Source organism: Cupressus sempervirens, chromosome 4 (assembly GCF_028749045.1).
Source record: "Cupressus sempervirens isolate cs-2001-9-10 chromosome 4, ASM2874904v1, whole genome shotgun sequence".
Taxonomy (NCBI): Eukaryota; Viridiplantae; Streptophyta; class Pinopsida; order Cupressales; family Cupressaceae; genus Cupressus; species Cupressus sempervirens.
In genome coordinates this window covers 39,012,796-39,024,136 of record NC_143121.1, presented here as the reverse complement: position 1 = coordinate 39,024,136, position 11,341 = coordinate 39,012,796, and positions in this window count along the sequence as shown.

Below are 11,341 nucleotides of genomic sequence, written 5' to 3'. Positions count from 1 at the left end.
AATATAGAGACAAAGAGAATATAAAATGCTTCACAAAGCATGCTTTTATTATACTTGAAAATTCTTACAACATCAAGATGATGATATCATAGATATGAATTCTTCCAAAAGAAGTTTACTAATGCTTCAACATAAGAGAACTCCCAAACAAGAGCTTCCACAAGAAGAATCTTCACACCAAGAGCTTCACCAAGAGCTTCCACCAAGAGAACTTTCACCTCCAAGCTTTCTTACAAGAGATTACACCATGAGAGCTTCACTACAAGGGATTACACTTGAAGAGCTTGATTACAAATGCTCATAAGCCTTGCTTATATAGGCACTTACCACCCAAGATATTACAAACACAACCAATGTGGGATAAAAGGTAAGAGCACCTTACAAAAAAAATTAATTCTCACCCAAATACAACTAAGCACCGCGATGTGGCTCAACAAATATTAAATGATTTAAGGATCTTTCCACAAACTTCTAAGATGCCACATACACACCTCGATAAATAGAATGAGAACTATTTTCTTATTTTTCTATTTATGCCACCTATGCACCTTGAAAATAGAAATTCCTCTTTTCTCCCTTTTTTATTATTTTTCTTTCTATTTTTGTCACTTTCTCTCTCTTCCAATTTTTTTAATAATCTATTTTTTATTTTTATTTTTTTTATAAATTTGATCGCATCTCCTTTTTGTGTCACAAGATGCTCTTGCATCACAAAGAATCTAAGGTAGATTAGTCTACTATTGTTCAGCAAGGACTACAAGTCTTAGGACATCTATTAGAGGGAAATGTTGTCACTTAGGTTTGTACCCTTGTCCAAAGCCTATGCATGAGGACAACCTAGTGAAACATGGAAACAACCTCCAAGCTGTGGGACTTGAACTATGAGGTTGAGTCTCCGGAGAAGGCTGGCTTCCTCTTACTATCAAGATGCACCTAACTACTCTTGGAGAGGAAAAGGGAGAAGGAAAGCATGAAAGAAAATCTAACTAGTCTAATCTAAAGAGGTGATGCACCAAAATAGAGTGTTCAAACCAAAATCTGCCCATATATGCACTATTGAACCAGAATGAAACTAAGGATATACACCTTCAGACTTGCTTTTAATCTAATAATCAAATGTAGATCAGAAGACCAAGATGAATGACACAAGGAAAGAGATATTTGCTTATAGTATCATTCACAGGCCTAAGAGATATGGTCATACTGATCATAGATCTCTACAAAACATTAGTAAGAGGCAAAGAAGTTCTTGCACTTTCATACCAATGGCTGAAGGAGATAAGACAAAAAATCATGTACTTTAGAGGCATAGGGGAATTTACATTGAGAATCTACAAAGTAATAACAGAGAAAAAAAGAAGGTCTGACCTTTACAAAATTTAAAAAAGTTGCCTTTATAGCTTAGGCATAACTGGGATGTCCTCTTCCTACAATTACTTTACAACTACTACATTAAGTTCGATAGAGAATAATCATGAAGAAAATATGATCTAAAGATAGCCTTTTTGGTACCATGAAATCTGATAGAGCCTTGAAAAGATAGAAACGGTGCCATAACTGAGCTTTGACTAGGTAGATGGATTAGATCTAGGTGGTAGAGTGTCTCTGCATGCTTCACATTTACTTCTGGTGGTTGGAAATGATCATGAAGATCAGATTTATACAAAAAACTTTGATTTCCCCTGTTTCTGCTCATGGATCAGCATGATCAGCAGGTCAATCTAATCTTATCACTAGGATAAGCCATGTGGACCAACGGTCTCTTTTTCATTTTTCCACTCAATGGAGTCTTTCTGAGTTTGACCATGTCCCTCTTTACTAATTGTGCTAACTTCTCATACTCTAACTGCGACAGACATATTAATTGCAAGTGTATCTAACTATTTACTGCCTCCACCAGACCCACTGAGATATGTTTCGTCTAGGCACTATGTCACTATGCATATCCTCCAAGCACTTTCTCATAGCGAGATAGCGCCTACTGTGGATTTTCTTTAGATCTACAGTGATAAAAAAAAAGTACATTTGTGCATCGAGCTAGCTAAATGGACCAATGAAAAACCACCATTGTACTGTGACCCACTTGACAACATGACACTGAGGATGAGCCATAATATTGCTTTGGAGAAGGGTGGTCCCATTACATCATCCATGCCACTCATTGCCGAGGTGCTATGTCACTATGGTTAAAATTCTCGCAGCTTTCCATAGTGAGATAGCGCCCACCGTTGATCTCCACAAGATCAATGATTGTGGAAGATCTATGCTTGTTCTTGCCTTAGGCCCATCACACTTGGTGCCATCTCAGTAATCCATAATACACTTGGCAACACATGGCATCCAACTGGTGATCCACAGAGAAATTGGTCCTGCAGAGACATGCGGCGACAAAATATTATGTCGCTATGGCAAAAAAAAGTGCAACTTTCCATAGTGACATAGTGCCAACCATGGATCAGATCACATCAAACGGTGAGGGCTCATCAAGTTTCTTCCTATGAGGAGGGTGGGAAAATGACATCACCTGGGACACATTCCCTCCAACCGCTTTCCTGCATTTTTAATTTCTTCGCATCTTGATAATGCAAGAAAGTGCCAACCCTTGATTTGTGAAGATCCGACGGTGCTCTCGAAACATGCACTCTTTGAACCTACATGACTACACTCCATGACACCACTTGGACGCGTGTCAATAACCTACTTTCCTACATTGTCAAAAGGTCTAACAAAGATCAGAATGTGGGGAAGCAGGCACCAATGGAATTGTAGCTCAGCCAGCCACCCTATCCAACTTGCGACCCATAGAAGGAACACAGACCCACCTGCCATGTGGCCAAAAAGGTGATATGTCACTATCACAAAAGGTCAAGCATTTTCTCATAGTGACATAGTGAGGGCCATAGATCTTGAGAAGAACCAATGGCAGGAGAGTTGTGGGTCCGCAAAAATGTTAAAGCACAGTCACTTAGGAAAATAACCCAAGGTTTTGATCATTGATTTTTTGATATTTCCAAGGCACTAAATAGTATTAAACCGAAAGTGGCTATTGGATAGGCTAGGCATACAAATTTGAATTTTTGGCGAGAGACAAAAAAAATGGCAATAGGAAACAAGGAGAATGAGCCAAAAGAAAAGGAGAAGTAAGAAAATAAGATTGATATATTATAAATAGAGTCAAGCGTGAGAACTCACACTCCACCCCTAGCTACTTTAGATTCCACATCTGCACAATAGTTGCAAGTCCCTACAATACAAGTCATGCCAAGTGCTATTGTTGATGCCTCTAGCACAGATGCTCAAGATTGACTGAGTGATGAAATCCCTTTGCCCACTCTAGCCTTAGCTATGCTGAGCAACAACACACCCAAAATGAGAAAAGGGAAGAAGAAAAGATAAGTTCTCTAGGTAAATCTATTAACTTGGATCAAGTGATTGAATTTAATGAGGAGAGATAAATAACAAAGACAAGTGTTGTATGGCATAAATGATATAGTTTTTGATGCATTTTCCAATTCATCACATTGATGAAAAAGCTGCTATTATCTCTAAGTTAGTGCAAACTATTAACAAAGTAAATACTAAGGATATAGAGACAGATGAAAAATTGATGGATTGGTTAGAAATTTTTTTTGAGAAGAAGGTACTTGAGGAGGTCTCTACTATAATTTCTTTGAGGAAAGTTGAACTATTGACACTTGTATATAATCTAGAAGAACTTGTGAACAAAATCCAAGATTTTTACAATACTCTTTGTGATGTGCCTAGATTCACAAATCAATTTCAAGCTAACATTAAAAAGATTGAGGGTGATTAAAAATCTCTAGGTTTCTCTATCTCTCAATCATAGACTATTTTTTACAAAAAGGAGGCTAGTTGAGCTACATACAATAGATAACCAAATGAGGGATAAAATTTTCTCCATTCAATCTATTTTGTTACCTCATTTGGAGGTAATGCAATGTGATTTAGCTTCAACAAAGGATATAGAACAATTATATCATAATCTTTCTACTATTGATAGCTTGATTGACTTGGTTGCAAACTTGGAGATCAAGATTCAAGTTTTGGAATAAGTTAGAACCACATGGGATCATGCTCTTTCCATGATCATACAAGTTCACAAGCCATTTATTGATAAGTGCGGTTTGATTCCATCCTAACAACCCCAAAAACATACATGAGTGACAAAACCAAGGGGGATAGAAGAAGATGTAAACAAAAGGAACATAAAAATGATAACATATAGGGAATACATGGACAATAGAAGTAAAATAAAAGGTATGCAAAAGCTATGTCAAACTAGTTGAGTCATGTAATATATGTAATGTGTACATGAGTATGTTGTAAATTTTTTTTGTAGTCCTATATGGACCAAGTCATAGACATAGGTGGAGTTTTATCATTTTTTGTAATAATGTAATCATGAAAAAGTGTTTTTTTCAATAATATCAAAGGGGGAGATTGTTGATCTCTTTATTTTTTTTTTCTATTAGAGTCAAACACTTAGTCATATAGAAGGCAGAGTTGGTCAGTCATCATTGCGATCGAGTCACTCTATATAGGTTGAGTTATGTATTTGTTAGACTTGTAAATAATATTTTATATGATGAGCTCTATGGGGTCTAAGTAATTCTATGGTCTCCAAGAATCCCTATAGAAAGTGAGTTCAATGAATGTTGAGTAAAGTAGAGTGAGTTGATTCCAAGTCATACAGAAGGATATGATCTAGTTGAGGTTGATGTCAACATGCATAATATTTATGACCAAGCATCAAATACTATATGTGATGAGTAACTTTTTTTTAACAAGAACATTTGGAATGACAAAAAAATGAGGTAAACCATGTTGGCATGACATGTAAATGACATTTAATGATTGTAGATTTTGTTATAGAGTTTGTTACACATTTTGGTATGGATCACTAATCCCTGTGAAGGAAAGTTAGCCAATCAAATTAAGAGGCAAAAAGGGAAACACCTAGATCATTGATTATATTCTAGAAGACTCTACATATGTCTATTTTAGGGAAGATCCAAACCTTATTTCATAAGAATGTAAAGTTCTTTGAATACATAAGCAAAGGAATTGTGTTTTAGAGATTGTAAGAAAAGTTTTGAAGTAACAATATATAGCAAACAAGTGAAGCAATCAAGAGCAGAGAAAATATATGTAATATAGGAGATCAGATGATATAGTGGAAAGAGAAGATCCATAATAAAAATTATGAGTACAAATTTAAGGATTAGGTACTGATACATTTTAGCAAGTGAATCAGGGTAAATCTCTTAATAGAGTGGTCCTAACAGGCCTAGTCAAATCTATTAACATAGTGCTTAATTCATTGTAAGTTTAAAATCCTTTAATCAAGGTAGACCTAATAGTCTTGTAAATCTCTGAACATGGTAGATCCCTCATAGTGTAGATCATCATAAGTGATCACATTTGTAGGCCTAATAGGAAAAATTTATACCTACAGTAATGAAAATTTATACGTGTCATCCCCACTCTAGTTTTATCTTCACCTTGGAGGAATTTTGGGTAACCAAAATCTTGTGTTATGTGTTTATTTTTAAGCTTATGGATGTGATGAGTAGTTAGATTTATTTCATCATTTAAATTTTAAAGTTATGTTATTCATGATCTAGATATGGGATGGATTAAGTAGTGAATATAGTTAACTTGTTATTTACTTTGAAGGATAAAAATTTAAGTGATCCTAATATTGACATATCAGTCAAGTTTGTTATTGGTGACACACACTTATTCAGATTGTATATAGCTACCAAGCTCATTGTATAGTTCATTGTGTTTTCCATTTATTTCATTTGTCACCTAGTTCTACAATTGCTATCGAGGCCTTTGGAAAAATCTTAGTGGTTACCGAGCAGTCACATTTATAGTGAAGATCAACAGTGTAAACCATGCATCTCAGTTTATGCCAAGTTTACTAGTGCAAGATAAGTTGTGTAGTATTCACCAAGTTCATAGTGTATGTGATGTAAGTCTAGTGTTATCCAAGCTTCTCAATGTTAACCAAGTAACTTAGTTTATACCAAGCTCAAGGTGATAGTGTTTATCAAGTCATGTCATGGTAAACAAGTAATTCAAATTATATGACAAGTTTCACAGTATCTACTGAGTCACCAATGCAGAACAAGTTCAAGACCACTTGGAAGTGATTAGTATAGATTGAGGTTCTATGTCTATGAAGTGCATGATGATTCTAAGCATTGACAGTGGATGCCAAATATCAAAACCTCACCGAGTTAGTCTTCAAAACCCGAATGTCTTCATGTGGGCCAACTTTGTAATATTTGTGGAAACTTGTATTGTGGTTGACTTTGTAATTTGTATAATTAGATTGGTATATATGTAATGCATTGTATCATATCCAAAGTGTGTATGTGAGTCTAATGAGGATGTGAATGCAAATAAAATTACAGAAAAATAGAAGGAGAAAATTACAAAGGCTACAACAATATAAGAAGCAGAAAAGCCATATCTATCACAGCAAGGTGATCAATACTTAAAGGAATCTCATTCAACAAACCAAATTGTTGATCAGAGATCATCTACTATTTCATCCTAATAGATGGATTAGTCAAATCCTTTCACAAGGTAGACCTAACAGTCTTTTGTAAATCTCTTTACTGAGTGCATACTTAATTATATGTTTGTAAATCCTTTGACAAGGTGGACCTAGCAGTCCTTATGGATCCTAATAGGGTAGATCATTAGAATGATCAATGCAAGCTTTAATAAGATAACTTTATACTATAGTACAAAAGTTGTGGGTATCATCCCCACCCTAGTTTTACTTTATATTTGGAAGGTTTTTGGGTCACCAAATTCTTGCATCACAGTGTTATGAATGCTTTCATATTTTCAATTTATTATGCATGAAATTAGATCAGAGTATATATGATGGATTAAAAGCTTTAAGTGTTGAAATTGTTGAAGTTTTAGAAGTTACTGATTCACCCCTCTCCTCTTAGTAACTTAGCTTAGTCTTGAATATTTCCAACAATTGGTATTAGAGCATTGTGGTTCTAAAAAAAAAGCTTAATAGCTTGAGAAAAGATTAAGGCTATGGAGATATTCAAACTTGAAAAATTTATTGATAATAAGAAACTAGATTTAGAAATGGCCATTTCCCAACTCAAGAAAGTAAAGAAGCAACTCTCTCAATCCCTAAAAAGAAGAAAAGAACTTGCAATTCAAATGAATGATCATCTCTACATTGAAGAAAGGATTGAAGAACTTCATTCAACCAATTTAGATGAAGCCAATGAAGCAATTAGAGAACTCTGAGAAAAGAGTGGATCCCTACAAGAAGAAGTAAGAAAAATAATAAGAGAACAAGAAATTTAGCCAGTATGTGAAGTCATGAAATAGAGAAACACGATAAAAGAAGAGATAGATGGAAGGAAAAATGAAATTTAGAATCAATCCCTTTAGTAAGAAGACCTTATTGATCAACTCTCTAATGCAAATGAGGAAATCATGAGCCTAAGATTTAAAAATGAAAGAATGAGAAATGATCTAAATTCTAAAAGGCAAATCAATGAAAGAGTGAGAAATGATCTAAAATATGAAAGAAAAATCAATGAAAGATTACGAAATGATCTAAATTCTAAGAAGCAAATCAATGAAAGAATGATGAAATCTTAAGTAGACATGAATCAATTAAATGAGAAAAAACTCTATAGGAAAAAAGAAAAAGTAGGAATTGGATATATAGAAGAATGAGAATCATCTAAGAAAGGAGCTCAAAAGAACCAAAGACCTACTTGCAATCACTATGGTAAGATTGGTCATACATCAAACAAATGCTGGAACAATGGCAAAGAAAAAATTAATGGAAAATGCTACAATTACAATCAACATAGTCATAAGGCTAATGAATGCAAAGAGAAACCAATATTTGAAGGCAAATGTCACAAATGCAAGAAACATGGACACAAGTCATTAGAATGTAAAAGAAATGTATTAAATCTAGCAGAGAAAATTATGAAAGCAATATTTGGTTGGGATTGTAACACCTGGTGCAGATGTCATTATTGCAGAGAATTTGGACACGTTGGAATAAATTGTGTAAAACACCATTTGAGGAAAAGAGAAACTACTAAAAAATGTTTCATTTGTACAGAACTTGGTTATCTTGCCAAGAACTACATGAATACAGGTAGAATTGAAGATGAGAAAAAGGCAAAAGCTGATAAATCCTAAAAATAGATGAGAAAACAATGGGTTCCTAAGTATACCAAGGATACAAGTCCAAGTAATGATCAAGTCACTCAAAAATTGGTGACTATATCATTTCTACTTGAGTTCTCAAAGGAGAAACTGGAACTATGCTACCAAAGAAGACATCCAAAATAGTTCCAAATTGAAAGAGATAAATGATCCAAATTAGTATCTAGGATACAAAGGGATCACTAAGTACAAGTTTCTATTGAGTTATCTTCTCTACCAAGTGAGGTTGGGTCACAGACTCTACTAAGCAAGGTCGAGAGTGATTAAAGATGCATATGGTTACCAAGTCACGAAGACTTTGCCAAGTGTTCAATACAAGCATAGTGGATGATAGTCTATCAATATGATGTTAGTCAATCTTCCTTTATACTGAGCATTTATGGAATTTTTTAAATAAAAAGCATGAAATAAAAGTCATTTCTTATCATGAAATTTTGAGTGCTATTGCACAAGTGTGATCTTCAGAGCTTCCAAGTGATTTGAGTGAATTTCCAGTGAAAGTTTTCAAATTCCCTCAAACCCTACTAAGTGAAGATGGTATCCAATAGTAGCAAGGTCAAGCAAGGATATGATATGTTAGTTCATGGAGTGGAATGTAAAGCACTTAATTTCAAGCTCACTCTTACAATCGCCAAAACCATAGATTTGAGTGGAGCACAATCTCAAATCCCTCCAAAGGTACTACTGGTTAATGATATTCACACTCATTTCAAATGTGTTATTCAAGAAATTGGTACATTAGAAATGGATGATGCCCTAGGTCAACTACATGTAAATAGAATTTTAAAACCCAAGCATCAATACCTAGAAACCAAAGGGTTAACTCATATCCCTTACATACCCCATGAATTTCAAGTTAAATGGATTAGGCTTATCCTTAGTCAGGTGCATAATGGTTAGTTGTGACTAGAACAATCAATGTTGATCACAAAGAAGATGATTCATCAAATTACTAGCCTCCCAATGCTAGCCAAGGCCAAAATGACAAAAACCCTAGGTCGAGCGGAGTTGGAAAAGAAAACCCTAGCAGAATGTGACAACATAGGAATGAAAATTAGCAATTTTTTTGATACAGAATTGAATTTTGGTATTCATGTCATTGCAAATAAGATTTATAGCTCTATTAGGTTGAATATTGTGTTGTGTGAAGCTATGGACTTGGTATACAAGGTGGTAAAGAACAATTTGTCATTTGACCTTGCCGAGCTATTACTGAGACAATTCAATAAAAATATGGAAAACATAAGAACTTTGAAGTATAATGCATGTAAGTTTGGTTCCTTGTTGACTTGTCTATTTTTTCATCTTCAGAAATTCTTTCCTTCAAAAGGCACTATTGTGTGGAGAAAAGATGTGCATGTGCTTTATCAGATAAATGAATATACTGCAAAAATGGGTGAAAATTACAATAGTATTATGGATAATTATTTTGATGTATTCAAAAAGAAAATGAACAATAGGTTCTGAATCCCCAAGAAACTAGTTGAGGATTATAAGGATGATGTATGTTTCATTGTGGATTATGAAAAAGTTTACATTCAGACAGCTAAGCCTAGAATTGCATGGGTAAAACCTCTTGGTTACAAGGTCAATATTGATGAAACTAAAGATATCATTGAAGCTCTTATCAATGAGCCAGTTGATCCTAAGGCAACATATTTTGGAACATATGATAAAGTAAAAGTCAAGATTAAACCTTAGATAAAGTTCATCAAGTAGTAAACAAAGGGAAGAAGAGAATTGCAAAATTGAAATCTAGTTCAACCCTTTTGTTAACCAAGGGAAAAGGTGAAGATGAGGAAGTAGAGGATGAAGAATCTATGGAAAAAGAGTCATTGAAGAAGAATGAAGAAAAAATGACTCTAAAGTTTAATACTTGTCTAGTTTTGATTAAGGACATTGAGCATGTTGTAAGTGTAGACACCTAAAAACCTTTAGAAAATAAAGTATTTTTATTTTCTGAAAAATTCCTGATGACATCATCATTAATTAATTAATTAATTAATTTTTATGCCATTAAATCCCTTTATCTTAATTAAAAATATTTAATTAAGGAATCCCTCCCAAAAAATGTTTAAATCTTATTTAAAAATTATTTCCTTATTTATTAATTATTTAATTAATAAATTGACCAAAAAACCCAAAATAAATAAAAAATTTATTTTTTGCCCAAAACTTGGCCAATTTCCTTAACACCACTAACCTCTTCCAAAATCTTCTAATCCTTCTTTAATTTTAATTAAAGGCTAATCCCATCATTTCCTACCCCTAATCCCAACTCAAAATATTTAATTAAGATTAAATATTAATTCTCATGTTTATTAAAAAAGTTTTAATAAATATCTCCTCAACCCAAACCCTTGAAATAAATAAAACTTTATTTATTTCTTAAAAATCTAATTTATCATCCTAAGAAGTTCTAGACTCTTCTAGAAAGTCTTCATCCTCATCCTAGGAAATTCTAGACTATTCTGGAAAGTCTTTATCCTCATCCAAAGTCTAGACTCTTCTAGAATATGTCTTTAAACCTAATCCTAATCCCCTCCTAACCTTGTCACATTCCTTAAAAATGGGTTAAGACTTACTAACCCAAGCCAAAGTTAACAAATATCTCCTCCTTCACCCACCCTCATTAAATGCCATCCACTTGCCTATCCCTAAGCTAATCCTAAACCATCCTAATCCATCCTCTAATCATTTGCACAATCCTAAGCAAGCTTAAAACCCTCCTAATCAAGCCCAAGTCGAAATTTCTCTCATCTCCCTCAAAATATCTCAACCATAAAACTTTATGAAGCCCACTAGGCCATAAATGACTCTTCCAAGCCCTTTTATTGCTCTTACAAGTCATTATGAGGGTCTTTATGAAGATTTTATCCCTTGAGCCTCCTTTGTTGACTCATCCTTCCCCTTTCCTCCATCCTCTCACCCTGTGACATGTGTCACTCCCTGATTGGCTGTAAGGAAGGACAATCCATGTGCTCTCTTATCATGCAATCTGAGCCCTCCATGAGCTTTTTTCCATCCTTGCATCTTAGCCCTCAATCCCTCAAGCCTCTTCCCTATAAATTGGATCCTTCCCCTT